We start from the raw sequence: 15338 nt of genomic DNA, 5'->3' as shown, positions 1-15338 counted from the left end.
ATATTCAAGCCATCTCTGGCCAGGCGCGGTTTCGCTGCTATTCATATGCTAATTAGAGCCTTCGCTGTGGTTCGTTTTCGACAATTTTCGGCACAGACGAACGCGGCGTTCGCAGCCTGTAAATTGTCGTTAACTCCCGAAAATTAGGGAGATTTCCAGGCGTTTACAGGGACGAAAATCCGACTTTTCATGCAGTGTTAAATGCGAATACTCTTTTTAGTTGAAGGTATTTTTAAGTTCAAAATAATAAAGAAAAAGATTAAATAAAGCACTTGGGTTCAATGAAAAATATTAATTTCTAAACAGAAATGATACCCATTTTAAGTACTGTTCAGTCACTAACACATGAAAAAGCATGAAGCATGACAAAAAAACAATGATATAATGGACCCACGCACACTCACACACACACACCTGGTCCAACAACAGTCTGTATAAAGTCAACCAAAAACCCCTGTTGCAGGCCTGTGTCGTTGCTTGGGTGCGTTGGGGCCTAAAACAAACTGGCCACTTCACTTTTAGTAAGCTGAAACAAAAATGCACGTGCAAATAATGTACTCACGGCTCCCGACAGTTAATAGGAAAAAGGAGGAATGAGCAGGTCACCGACAGGGTGCAGCAGAATCTCGCAGTCCCCTCATGGCCACGCACTCCACAGCTCTCATACACGCAGGAGGGATGCAGACTCTTCGTAGTTCACAGTAGCTTTGCGTCTCTCCGTAATGCCGTCAAAATGTCCGTCTTTCTCTCCTCTCAGCAGTTCACCAAAGTTCCTAACATCAGGTCACTGTCCGTTTCCCACGAATTATGAACTTCGGTCCTCTGAAACACTCTCCGACTCGGTTGGGCTAACACGTGTCTCCTTTTTCCCTCTCCCTCTTGCTCTGCTTGCTCGGAACCACAACACGGCACTATCTCCCACCCCGTCACCTCAAACTACTCTGTTATTGGCCGGAGTCACTGGAACTTCACACATGCCAATCGTATAAAAGAAATTAGTGACTGACACCTCTCAAAACAAATAATCATCATACACTTCAAAACATATCAGCATGAACTTACTATTTGTTTATATGCCATGAAATGAAAAGACATTAACTTACATTTTTAACTTGTTCTGTATTTGTCCATATTTATACATTTTTAAACATTTAAACATTTTAATACACAATGAACTTCTATGAATCATGAATCTGTGGATTGTATATATATATACTGTCATCAAAATACATCCATTATTTTAGCAAGGGCTACATATACATGCGGATAGGGAGATCGGAAAGAGCGACTTGAGATCACGGAAAGTTATAGTGTGATTTTGTTTGGGTTGGGGGGGTGGGAATGTCTATATCAAAGTTGTTAAGTCAGGTGATTGGAGATGGTGAGGTGGATGTGTGATGGCTATTCAATATGGAGGCCAGTAGAACAAACCAAGTCTGGCTGTGGGTGGTTAAGTGCAAAGTAGTCCGGGGGTTAAATGTTCAAGTAATTCAACATTGTACTTGAAGACAGTAATTGAGTAAATGTGCTTACATTCTATTACTATTAACCTAAACACACTTAACTGTGTTTCCAACTCTAGTCAATAAATGTGACAGAAGTTTTGAAATACCCTGTTTCTTCTCAATAGAATTCATCCAGAAAGTATGTTTGGTAAACACCAAATTTTTTTCAATTTTTAACATGTTTTACATCTTTTAAACGTAAATATTTGCCAGAGTGCATAAAATAGATCATTAAAAATGATTGTAACATGACAGGTATCGGGTATTGCGGTGTCCCTCTCAGAACAACATGCTGGTTAAAGTTGGCAACACAACACAAATGGTCTCAGGTTTCCTCGTAGGCGTGGAGCCAAGAGAGCAGCGCGCTGTAAGCAGAGAAGGTGATCCATACACCTTCGAACCTGTTTCTCCTCTCAGTGCTTCAGCTGCTTGCTGTCTTTGCAGTCCTTGGGCACAGTTAAGGTACATTTGCTGGACCTGTGCGATCTATCCTCCAGGTCCTCCTTCTGAGTAGCGCTTCAACACTTTGTGTTTGCATGTATAGTGAGAATTATCATATAATGTACTCTTCATCTTAAAAAGTAGCATACAAGTGATGATCACTAACCGAGAATCATATCCCGTCATGCATTACTCTGAAGGAAAGATGAATGATTGGGACATATGTAGGAAAATAATATATTTAATGTGAGCAAAATATCATAAAACAAATGGCCACAAAGTAGTTTGCATTTATTTATTAATTTGTGAAAATACATTTCTCCACAAATGTACATCGCCAGTGTACACATCTCCTTATTTCCTTATCTTTCACAATAATAGCCTGAGACATATGCAGCATCACTGCTAACCGGAGGAACGTAAATTACAACAAATAGGTTTACAACATGTATTTATTACCCAAGAAATTATGTCTGATTTTATTATGGATGATCCACCAGCCGTCATTGATCTGACAGACTTTTATTGTGTGACAGCAGTGACTTAATTCACGGCGCAGAGAAACTAGTACTGTAGTAGTAATGTTTTTTTTGTTTTTTTTTTGCCAATGATAGGACACTATGTAGTCCTCTAAGTAGTCCTCTACATAGTTCTCTATCTAGTCCTCTACATGGTCCTGAATATAACCCCCGATATAGTCCACTCATCCTAGTCCCCTACACAGTCACATAGAACACCACATACAAAATCAGTACGAACATAAGGGACAAGTGCAAAAAGAAGAAAAACATGCAGTACACACCTCCACTCACCATCTTTGGTGTTTTTAACAACTGCATGGCCTTGGGGAAGAAATTCCGGGGAAAATGTTCTGTCCTGCCTCTGAGTGACCTTTTGTGGTTGTAAACAGAACTTTCGGTCTGAATTCCATTCTCTACATTGAAACAATCCACAGACAGAAAAGATAATGGGGAAGAAAAGGGACAGTCAACCAGTGAGAGAGAGAGAGAGAGAGAGAGAGAGAGAGAGAGAGAGAGAATAAAATCACCAAGCGACGCCAAAAATTGTGGCTTTTTCAGAGAAGTATTCCTAAATTCAATCTATATCCAGCACTTTCATAATGGTCAATGTACTGATGTGAATGCTCTGATTTATGAATATCCTCTGATTTGAAATAGTAGCTTGGTGTTGTGGTTATTTAGCCGTTCTGAGGCGTAGGTTCTGGAACAAATTGCCAGAAGAGTGAAGACAGTAGATAATGCTGACTACTTCCAAATCCAAGCTAAAGACCCAGCTGTTTAGCATTGCTCTTGTCACGGCCCTGCTGGCCTTAACCTTTCATCCCTGCAGGAGGTGCTGGTGACGGTGATGAGGCTGATGGGGTGCACCTGGGCTCAGTCCTGTAGGAGGCTTTAAAACCCCGGCCCAGCTCAGTGCTCTCTCTCTTCGCCCTGCCTGCTGATGCACATTTTGGTTTGCTGTCTTTTGGTTTTACATCCATCATGACATCCACACACCGCAGCTACTCACCCACATTTACACTACTGATTATACAGATGAACACACCTCATCTTTGGTCTATGTTAAAACTTAAACTCTTGTGTTAATAAATTATTTCATTTATTGGCACTCTTGCGTTCTGTTGTTGCTTTTGTCACTGCTTTTTGAGCCAGGCTGTGACACTCTTAATAAACGTCTATTCAATCACATTTATTTGTCATTTTATTTCATCCATTTGTACTGCTTTCACTCTATGCAGTTTTGTTTGCTTGTTTTAATGTTTTCGTGTTTCTTTTACCATATGTCTCATGTGTAATCTATAAAGCACTTTGGGTATTAAATGTGCTATATAAATAAATTTGCCTTGGATTTCCTGCCTATTGCCAAGATGCTGCGTCGATGCTCCTGCAGATTTCCATGTCTGATGATGATTTATTCACACACAGTAAAACTGACTGAAAGCACATGACTCATTTTCCAATGTTTACTATTTACTTTGCTGATATTTACTGTGAAGATATTGTGATTTATTGGGAGAAATCAAATAATTCTATGTCACTCAGACAGTCGGCACTCCTGTATAGCCAGAATGGAATGATCCTTTGTTTCATAACCACATGTTCCTCCACTGTGATGCTTTAACTATGAGACTGGCACATGATTCATGCTCCTTTGAGACAATTCAGGGTCACCCTTAGTACATATATAGTTTTATGTTGTTACCCATCTCCTCTTAATTCCAGTTTGCTCTCTACTTTTCTCTGTCCAAAAACAGAGGCATCAAACAGACACCAAGATACTTGAGCATAGAGAATGTTGATCAGTCGAACTCTATGTCCTCAACCTACACCCAAGCTCAACCTCACCTGACCAGAAGCCTGTACTAGGAAGCAGGATTTGGGTTTAGCGAGGTAACTTCAGGGTAAACTCTGGGTTTTCCGTCCTACGACACTGGTTCACTTCTTACCGGGGTGCATTGCCATGGTAACTTACGCTGCAGAGCTAACCGTCTTATGTTCCTGATAAGAGATCAACGTGGAGAAAAACACAGCCTACTGACCAATCAGCTCTATTGGTGCGCGGATTAAAACATTTTTTTTAAAAAAGCTTGGTGGATCGTGTTCAGAGACCGGCAAAAAAACGTTTTCTTTCCCTGACGATGTTTGATATGAGAGATCCAGATTCTCATCGGAGGGAATGCCTTATCTGTGTCACTTACCACTTTGAATTATGTTTTTATATTTATTTTATTTGCTCCCAAGTCTGTTTTACACTGCTGGGATTACATCTGAATTAAGAATCAGAATTAAGCTGATATTGTCATAAACCACGCTATAAGAATACATCTCAGCAACACATTCATTTGTTTAAAGTTATTTTTCAGCCTTTATTGCGGAGGAGAGAGGGGCGACATGCTTTAAAAGAGGGCTGCAGGGTGGATTCAAACCCGTGACTGCCGCAGGGAGCCTCGGTACATGGGGCGGTAACTCTACTACTGAGCACACTTAACATGTTAATTTAATCAGCCTTATGACGGGACAGTCATATTATACAACTATTAATACTATTAAAACGACTTATGCATTCACACAGTCGGTGATCCATGTTTGCAATTGGTCAAATGCTGCAAACCCCACCTCTTTCATGTGCACACGCTCATAGCTCGACAGGGAAACCCTGGGTCGACTTAACGAGTTGATAACCAACTTCGTGTGACCACTTATCTCTGATTGCCTTTGTTAGGGTTACTTAAGCTGGAAAAACTGAAAGATACCCTGGTATGTTGAACTCGCTTCGTAGTACAGGGCCCAGGGGCCCGTTTCAGGAAGCAGGTTCAACAAACTCTGAACCTAACCCTGAACTCTGAGTCAACCAACTCTGAGATGGGCAACTCAGAGTTTTCGGTTCCAGAACAGCGGTTCTGAATGAGTTCAATCAATTGAGTATGTAAACTCTGAGTTATGTGCGTGCCTGCTGACTCTACAAAGCCATCATCAATGGAGCTCCAATACTACCTCCTCGTTTCGGTTTTTAACGAGGAATTGGAAGCTTGTTGAGACTTCCCTCCGCCTCCCCCCTGTGATAGTAGTACAACCTGAGGGGGGAGGGGCTCTGTGTGTGCACGAACACAGCCCTGCGTGCTGAGTGGACAGGATGAGCTGGGCTGCGTTGATTTTTTGCAAAACAAACAACAGGCTCTACGTGCACGTAGAGGCATGCTTTTATTTTCTAAAACCAGTTAAATTTATGTTCTATTGGAGCATAGTGTCAGCTTCGGTGAATATGATCAAAAAAATGTTTACGACTGGGACTTTAATGCGTATAACTGAATGAAACAGTCGATTGAGCTGAAGGTGATAAGTCTTTATTTTCAGCTTCACGGATTATGTCCGCGATATGAAATGTTGAAAATGTCGGGGAATATTGTTTAGATATGTGATTGGTAGGAAAGGTAATCAAAATCCTCTCCCAACGTAAAGCTCCTAGAATCACTTTTATTTCCATATTGATTAGGTTGACGAGGAAAGGACGGCACACTTTTTCTGAGTTGGTTCAGATTCCGGAAAAAGGCGGAGACATGTAGGGAGAAACTCAGGGTTTTATGAAGAAAGCCTGCCAGCGAGCAGGTTAGGTTCACGGAGTATGTTGCCTGGGTAACTGACTCAGATTTATGCTGAACTGGCTTTGTGAAACCGAAAAACCAGAGTATCCCTCATCTCAGGGTTAACTAACTCAAGGTTTTCACTAAACCTGCTTTCTGAAACGGGACCCTGGTATTCAGAATTCCTGTTTGCTTCACCTTTAACACTCTGGAGGTTATGCTTCAACACCGGCACAATCGGCGCATGATATCTTTCAGGTAAAAGTGTATTTCTGCTGTATCTCCCTCTACATATCCGCTAGCAAATGCGGCGATTAAAATCCCATCGTCGTTGGCGCGCAATGAACCTTGGGATATTGGACTGTGAAGGATCCAACAGGTTGACCCATTGAAGGCAACATTCCAAGAACTGATATACTGTACTCTGAACAAGAATGTAATGTAATATGTGTTTTCAGCATCGGGTTAGGGGCGGCGCTTGGCTCTCACCCTCTAACCTTGATGTCCTCAGTCGTCAACGTAGATGTAAATTATTTCAGCGTGCTGATTCACAGGAGGGCTTAAATCATAAGGCTCAGGAACCTCCTGCAGCGGCTCGATCAGTGCAGTGTGAGCTGCTGAAATCATCAGGAAGCTGACAAGTTGACACAGTATGCCAACTGCTATCCGTCATTGTTCATCAGTCGCCATTGTTAGATTGTTAGATTTTGTTATTGCTGAAAAGGAACTGTTAAATCACAAGCAGACTATTATATGAAATAAGAGACATTAAATCAACACAATAAGTGACAGTATTAGTAAGTTATATTAAGTATAATTAGGTTAAAATCATAAAGTTAATCATTAAATGTAATTTGTCATTAATGTAATCTTAATCATTAGATGTTATATTTCATTAAAACCTTCTCAATCACCCCTCTAATACACTCCTATTGTACGAGTCACGTTACCAACTGACTCAGAGTTTCCGACCTTCACTCCCCTGGGATAATTGTTATCTTCCTGAAAACAAATCGTATGAAACAACATACAAAACATTCTACAAAACAAACAACTTCAAATCACAATATTGGAAGGAAAAGAATGAGATGGGAAAACGATATGGATAAATTAAGGGCATAGAAATTTTAAAGGGGCCCTATTATGAAAAATTGACTTTTCCATGGTTTACAAACCTAAAATTGGTCCCTGGGATCCCCACAGTATAAGAAAAGACCACCATCTCCCTGTTTCTCTTTCACAATTTGAAAGAAATCCTCCCGATAAACGAACGGTTTGCAGAATGTCCACTAAATGACGTCAGCAACGAATTTTGCTGTGCCTTATACGGGTCATCTCGGCTCATTAGAACCGCTCCACCTGTGTGGTCCCGCCCACATAATCCCCATATACCTGTTAGCTGTCAGTGTGATGTACATACAAACCAGTAAACCAAAATGCCAAAATCAACGGAAATCGAGTTGGCAGTCCTTGGCTGCAGCAATCCACATAATTGCTGATATTTACTTGCATCGTCGGAGCATCTACAATGGAAATGTACGCACACGCATCCGTAAATGTGTGTTTGTGCTACGCACTTCACCGACAGGAGCTTTGACAACATAGCCTCTAACCTGAGGCTAAAGTTTGGATCAGTACCGACAGTCCGAGAGCCAACCACCGACACTAGAGCGGTAAGTTTCTAAATAGAATGTAATATGCTGTGTTACAGTTTACCGTTGCTTTCTTAGCATTGGCGTGTTAGCATTGGCGTGTTGCGCTAAAGTTAGCATTGGCGTGTTGCGTTAAAAGCTTCCATTGTATTGATATTGAGGACTATTAACGTTACGTAGTACTGCGGGGGCTTTTCCAACGTGAAACACCTCAAACCTGTAAAATACCGCCTAGACATCAGTTTGCTTGGAAACGTTTTGTAGCTTGAATGCGGCAGCAAGAGCAGCTGATCAGTGTTTGTTTATACACAGCGATGCGTAGACGACATCAACAAACGTTTCTTTTGCACCATTAATGAAGGGATTTTATGAGCTATTGGCGGGTCACAACATCAGTTCTAGTGAAATAGTAACTTGTTCCACATTTCAGATGTAGTTGTAAACTCTGACTATCTGTCTGACTGTCTGTCTGCTTACAGAGCAGCAGCTCACATCAGCGTCCCACACCGACCCACCACAGTAGACTGTTGGCACTCACCTGTCTAGGAGGACTACAGGCTCCTTACCCAAGTAAAGGTGTGTAGCCTGACATGTAGCCTACTTTAGATCAGGTTTAACAGCAACTACTAGCAGTCGTGCAGATGTGTATTTCTATTATGTGATATCATGGATTTCATTCCTCCATACAACTCTGTTCCAGCTACCCAGGCTACTGTGTCCTGCAAGGACTTTGGTGTTGGCACAGCCATGGTTCCAGCAGACCTGTTTGACATCCACTCCAATAAGGAGACCATCAAAGAGAGCTCGCCTGGACCCAGTAGAGCAGGAGGATACTTTGGAGGGCAGCTCTTCCTTGACTTCAGAAGAGCTTGATGCCACATATGACCCTGCAGAGTCGGCCACAAATGTGACAGCCTCAACAGACAGTTTGCGAGTTACGAAAATATATGTTATTGCCATACCACCTGTTTTTAATGAAGTTTTGTAGACAAGACGGTTATTTGTGAAAACCTTTGAAAAGGGATGTTTTTAGAACCCCCTGTGTGAGGTCTAGATAAAACCCTTGAAATATGAAAGGGTTCTTGGTGGAACTCCTTTTTTGGGTTCTAGATGAAACCCTTGAAATATGAAAGGGTTCTTAGTGGAACTCCTTGTGTGGGTTCTAGATGAATCCCTTGAAATACAAAAGGGTTCTTAGTGGAACTCCCTGTGTGGGTTCTAGACGGAACCCTTGAAAAACGAAAGGGTTCTTAGTTGAACTCCCTGTGTGGGTTCTAGATGAAACCCTTGAAATATGAAAGGGTTCTTAGTGGAACTCCCTGTGTGGGTTCTAGACGTAACCCTTGAAAAATGAAAGGGTTCTTAGTGGAACTCCCTGTGCAGGTTCTAGACGAAACCCTTGAAATATGAAAGGGTTCTTAGTGGAACTCCCTGTGTGGGTTCTAGACGTAACCCTTGAAAAATGAAAGGGTTCTTAGTGGAACTCCCTGTGCAGGTTCTAGATCAAACCTTTGAAATATGAAAGGGTTCTTAGTGGAACTCCCTGCGTGGGTTCTTTGTAGAACCTCTCATGGGGGGTTCTGGGTGGAACCTTACACACAGTTCTAGGTATAACCCTTTATGTGGGGTTCTCGGTAGAACCTTCCAAAAGGGTTCCAGGTGGAACCTTTATAAAAGGTTCTACCTGGAGCCAAAAAGGGTTCTCCTATGAGGACAAGCCGAATAACCTTATATGGTTCTACTTAGCACTTTTATTTCTAAGAGTGTACATTCAAATCACATAAACTGGTTCAGTAATCATGTGGGTTACATAAAGTACATAGGTCTATCTGTTTCCTGCCATAATCACCGATCAGCGCAGAGTTTGGAGAAGTAGAGCTGCGCCTGGTGATATACTGTAAACTGCAAAAAAAAAAAAAAAAGGGAACACCTAAACACCACATGCTAGTTCTGAATGAATAACATATGTGACCCGCCACAGCAAAACCAGCAACAAGTCAGGTGGGACGAATTTGCGTGAAAGACGAAATAAGCTTTTTTTTTCAAAATGAGCGATTTTTGTTGCAGAATATGCAAGTTGAGATCATGAAGAAGCCACTCCATGTCTCAGATAACAGTATTGGTTGCCGTAAAAGCATACATTTTGTATTTGTAGTTTCGGAAAAAAACAGCCGTGTCTGTGTCCCTGCAGGGCCATGTACGGCAATGCAGTTCATTTCCATACTGATCACCGTTGGCCATTCACGCGCTGTTGTTATTTTTTCGGCAAATCAGCTGCACGTTAGAAGCGAAACACATGGCTACTTATTCAGCGCCCGTGTCCCTAGCAGCGGATCAGCTGGAGCGGAAGATATCAGATGCTACGGTTACATTTCAACGGGATAAAGACAGCGAAATGGAGGAAATCCGTAACTTTGACTGCAAATGCTACGGAAGAAGAAAGGAGAACTCTCTCCTTGGAAGACATTCATGTAGCGACAAACTTTCTCAAGAGCTTATGTACAGCATACACTCTTAGAAATAAAAGTGCTAAGTAGAACCATATAAGGTTCTTCGGCTTGTCCTCATAGGAGAACCCTTTTTGGCTCCAGGTAGAACCTTTTATAAAGGTTCCACCAAGAACCCTTTCATGTTTCAAGGGTTTCATCTAGACCTCACACAGGGGGTTCTAAAAACATCCCTTTTCAAAGGTTTTCACAAATAACTGTCTTGTCCTCTGAGGGTTCTATAAAGAACCATATTGTATTCTACAGATCAGTTTAGTTCATATTATATTGTGGTCATTTATCATGTTGACATTAAACAAACATTCAAAACATTTTAATGACAAAAACATTTATTTAAAGATAGTCCTACAGAACAGGCTGTGTAGGTCTCAGGGGAGAACAGGTCAAAAGTCAGCATAGGTCCGGTGGAATCAGCAACATGACAGGCCAGACACATCATGCTGTCCTCAGTAGGTGAACTTGTGTAATCTCCAGCAACGGTGACATGGCAGAAAGGGGAGACAAAAAGAGTTTTAGTTCCATCAATCCAAGGTGCACTTACTTCGCCTTATTGTAATCTACAAACAATAAAATAATGCATGGTCCAATGAAAGGAATCAGAGTACATACTGTATGTAGTTATCGTGACAGTGGAACAGAATCGTGAGAAAGTGAGGGAACCCCACAAAGTTTTCACATTGATTTAAATAATGTTAAAATACTTTTCAGTGTTATGTTACAAGTACTCAAAATTTTACGTATTGTAACAATAATGGAAATCTCAGCAAAACCCTCTTTTTCAAGCCAATGGCACACTTCGGCTTTCGTCCAAGCTGTGTAAGTCATTTCTACAAGAAAACAAACAAACAAGCAAACGAACAAAACATAACAAGAAACAAATGCTTAGTCCACCTTTCACCATTAAAGTCCTCAGCTAGGGTCGAGCATGCTGAAATAAGATATTATATTTAGCTCACCTTGATTCTCTGAAGTGTCTTCTGTTCTCTCTCTCTTCTGTTCTTCTTTGTTCTGTTCTGTTCACAGTAATCACTATTGGTACGTCACACCTGGTTTGTAGAGGGTGAAGACCAGACTATATGGTGCAATCCATGGGGCAACCAGCTCTTAACTCACACATGACAGCCACCATGGGGCCTGCTCCCAGGCCCAACACACCAAACCTCGCCCTTTCCCCTGGGAGATCAAGGTTCAATTCCCGGCATCAACAAACCCTGATGTAGTAGCCCCAAAGTCAGCATTACAATATGATTTTTTTTTTTAACATCAGTTAAGGCTTGGCCTCTGACATCAAAGACCTTCCTTTATCACTGAACTTATGTGCAGCTTCACAACTTGACTAAGCCAGTCAGCAGGGTACAGCAGCCATGGGATGAGGCCGATCATGGAAAAGTATGAGGAGACAAATACATGAGTAAAATTGTCTGTAAAATAGGTGTTTAATATTTTTCAAATTGTCTGTCACTAATCCACAGATCAACTCAGTAGGCATTAACATGGTCACTGTGCATCAACCAGGCCTTAAACTCCCAACCTCAAACTGTATCTCTAGATCACCTGACTTGTAACAAACTTTCAAAAGCCTTTGTCCAGTGAGTAGAATAGCTCACTTAGATGCCCCAGAAAGAGGGGTTATATCCTTGCTGTAGGGACCCAGGGTTCAATTCCCCTCGCTGCTTCTTTGCTGTGTGTCATTTCCTCCTAAATAAGGGAGTAGTGTAACTAAACTTTAAAAAATGAACACAATTATAGCTGCTGCGCAGCAATGGGTCGGGTCCAGACTATTTTTGGCAACTTTAGGCAATTCTGAGCAACAAACAGGAGAATAGGAAGGCAAGACAGTTGAAATCCACAATTTCTGGAACCAAAGACCATTGTCTATCACACTGAGCTAATTGGCAAGTGGCAACTCAACTGTGGCTTCACAAATTGACTAAGGCATTCACAGTCAAAAATCAGTGTTTGAGGTAAAATTCTGATATGTTTTTGTCAAACATCATCTACCATGACTCTAAAATGTTGTACATTTGTTTCACAAAAACTACCAGGTATTTTGATGTATTACAACTATCACCCTTGCTGGGGCTTGAACCCACATTGGCTGGCACCAAGAACCAGCTCCTAGCCAACTGAGCTAATTGTCTGGAAGTGCAATCAGCAAGGTATGATATCTGTCAACATGGGAATTGATACTGTGACCTAAAAGCAGAAGTCACACATTATACAGACAGAGCTAAACAGACACATCAGCTCCCTCTGTCTGACCAATGACATGAAGGAGCTGTCAACCTGGCTGTGCGAGTGAGTGTGGCGAGTCAGAGGAGGCCCTGATCTACACATTCTGCTGGATAGCTCAGTGGGTAATGGTACAGACTTTAGATTTGGAGGGTGGGGGTTAAAATCCCAGTCACAGCTAATCTTTGCCTTTCCCAAGATAGGCAATTATGTTACAGTTTGATCAACATCTGGAGAAGAAGAAAAAAACAAATAAACAAAAAATGGATATGAAAAGTATTTCTATCAGTAGTCACAAGGAATTGTATTTTGCACCATTATTGTATGTGTTATCAGGAAGTATTCTCTGGTGACACAGGATATTATACCCATGCTTTCAACAATCCCTGAAGAACTCTTTCTTCCAAAAACGGTTCTCTGGATCAAAACAGTTCTTACTGGAACCCTTAGCGTTACCAAGAACCCTTTTAAAACCTTTTATTCAGGAAAGGGGTTTTAAAGGGTTCTCTCGATCAAAATCGTTCTTACTGGAACCATTAGTGTTACCAAGAACCCTTCAGAAGCAAATGGTTCCAGGTAGAACCTCAGCCCTTGTAGAAGAACCCTATTGGAACCCTTATTTCTAAGAGTGTACAGATGGATTCTTTAGCTGCCGAAAAAGAGAGCAAACAGACATACAGTAGTTTCGTCGGAGATGACTGCATCCACCAAAAAGCCGCAGACGAAAAGAGAGTGCGCCCGGACCTCTTATTTCATCGGAGCCAACGAAGTCTGCAGGAATACTTTTCAGGAATACTTTTCAGTTTCTTATGGGGTGAGTTTCCGTTAACATCCAAGTTATCTACTTTGCTTAGCTAGCTAAGCTAGCTCAGTACTGTCGTTCTAAAAGTATATGCACATCGAAACTAAGCTGTAATGGGAGGTTTTTCGCTCGTAATGTGGGCATCTGATTTAACAGTAAGGTGCCAAGGGGCCTGTTGGCATTGCTTGAATTGACTGTGATGCTAATAGTTTAGCAACTAGCCTACCTGAGGACAATAGGCTAGTTGCTAAATCATTAGCACTAGCTACTTAGACGGTGCCTGCAGGCTAACAGATATCACTGAGTGACATCTGTAGGGGGGGGGCTTATCTGAATGAGATGCAAATGAGCACCATTGTGTTTCCTTTCTGGCCTTGTGAGGGGAGGTGAGGTGAGATTTGCAAATCTTTCAGGCCAGTTTTCTCAGTGAACGGTTTTCAGAGAAGCATACATTCAAATGGCCACAACTTCGTCAAATATTATCAGATTTCCAGTTGTTAGACATCATTTGAAAGCTTAGAAACTTTCAGAATTTGTGAAAATGCCCCGAGGCCGACTTGTTCCTGGTTTTGCCGTGGCTGGTCACATATTCCAGTTGGAAATCTGTATTCATTACAAAGTGCAAAGCGTTGACAACAAAACAACATAAGGATGATTAATGAAATCAAAATCCTCATCTTATGGAGGTCTCGATTCAGAATCATACGGAAAATCAAAGTGGAAAATCAGAACGCAGGCTGATCCAACTTTTGTGGAGATTTTTCAAGACATGTCAAAATGATCCTCAGTAGTGCGTGTGGCCTCCACGTGCCTGTATGCACTCTCTACAACGCCTGGGCATGCTCCTGATGAGACGACGGATGGTCTCCTGAGGGATCTCCTCCCAAACCTGGACCAGAGCAGCAGTCAACTCCTGGACAGTCTGGGGTGCGACATGGCGTTGGTGGATGGAACGAGACATGATGTCCCAGATGTGCTCAATAGGATTCAGGTCAGGGGAACGGGCAGGCCAGTCCATAACATCAATGCCTTCATCATGCAGGAACTGCTGACACACTCCCGCCACATGAGGCCTAGCATTGTCATGCATTAGAAGGAACCTAGGGCCCACTGCACCCGCATATGGTTTCACAATGGGTCTGAGGATCTCATCCCGGTACCTAATGGCAGTCAGGGTACCTCTGGCAAGCACATGGAGGGATGTGCGACCTGTTGTTGCAGCAGCAGAACGTTCTCCGCGGCGTCCCCAGACCCTGTCACGTCGGTCACACGTGTTCAGGGTGAACCTGCTCTCATCTGTGAAGAGCACAGGGCGCCAATGGCGAATCTGCCAATCTCTGTGATCTCTAGCAAATGCCAATCGCATTGCACAGTGTTGGGTTGTAAGCACAGGCCCTATTTGTGGACGTCAGGCCCTCAAACCACCCTCATTGAGTCGATTTTGGAGCGTTTGAGTTGAAACTTGAACATCAGTGGCCTGCTGGAGGTCATTTTGTAGGGTTCTGGCAGTGCTCCTTCTGTTCCTCCGTGCACAAAGGAGCACATATATGCCCTGCTGTTGGGTTGTTGTCCTTCTTCGGCCCCCTCTATGTCTCCAGGTGTACTGGCCTGTCTCCTGGACTCTCCTCCATGCTCTTGACACTGCTGGGGGACACAGCAAACCTTCTTGCCACAGTGCACATTGATGTGCCATCCTGGATGAGTTGCACTAACTGGGCAACTTCTGTGGGTTGGAGAAACTGTCTCATGCTACCTCTAGTGGTGTAAACACTGCCAAAAATTCAAAAAAGAAGAAAATCTGCTAGAAAGGCCGAGAACAGAGAAATGGTCTGTGGTCACCACCTGCAGAACCATTCCTTTATAGGGATGTCTTGCTAATTGCCACTCGTTTCCACCTGTGGTCTGTTCCATTTGCACAACAGCAGGTGAAATGAATTCCCAATCAGTGTTGCTTCCTAATTGGACAGGCTGATATCTCAGAAATATGATTGACTTGCAGTTACATTATGTTGTTTTAGTGTTCCCTTTATTTTTTTGAGCAGTGTATTATATCCTATACACTGGATACCCAAAAGTGTTGGAGCCCCTGCTTAGAGA

Source organism: Eutrigla gurnardus, assembly GCF_963514095.1.
Source record: "Eutrigla gurnardus genome assembly, chromosome: 3".
In the NCBI taxonomy this organism is placed as follows: Eukaryota; Metazoa; Chordata; class Actinopteri; order Perciformes; family Triglidae; genus Eutrigla; species Eutrigla gurnardus.
This window is presented reverse-complemented; position numbering follows the sequence as displayed.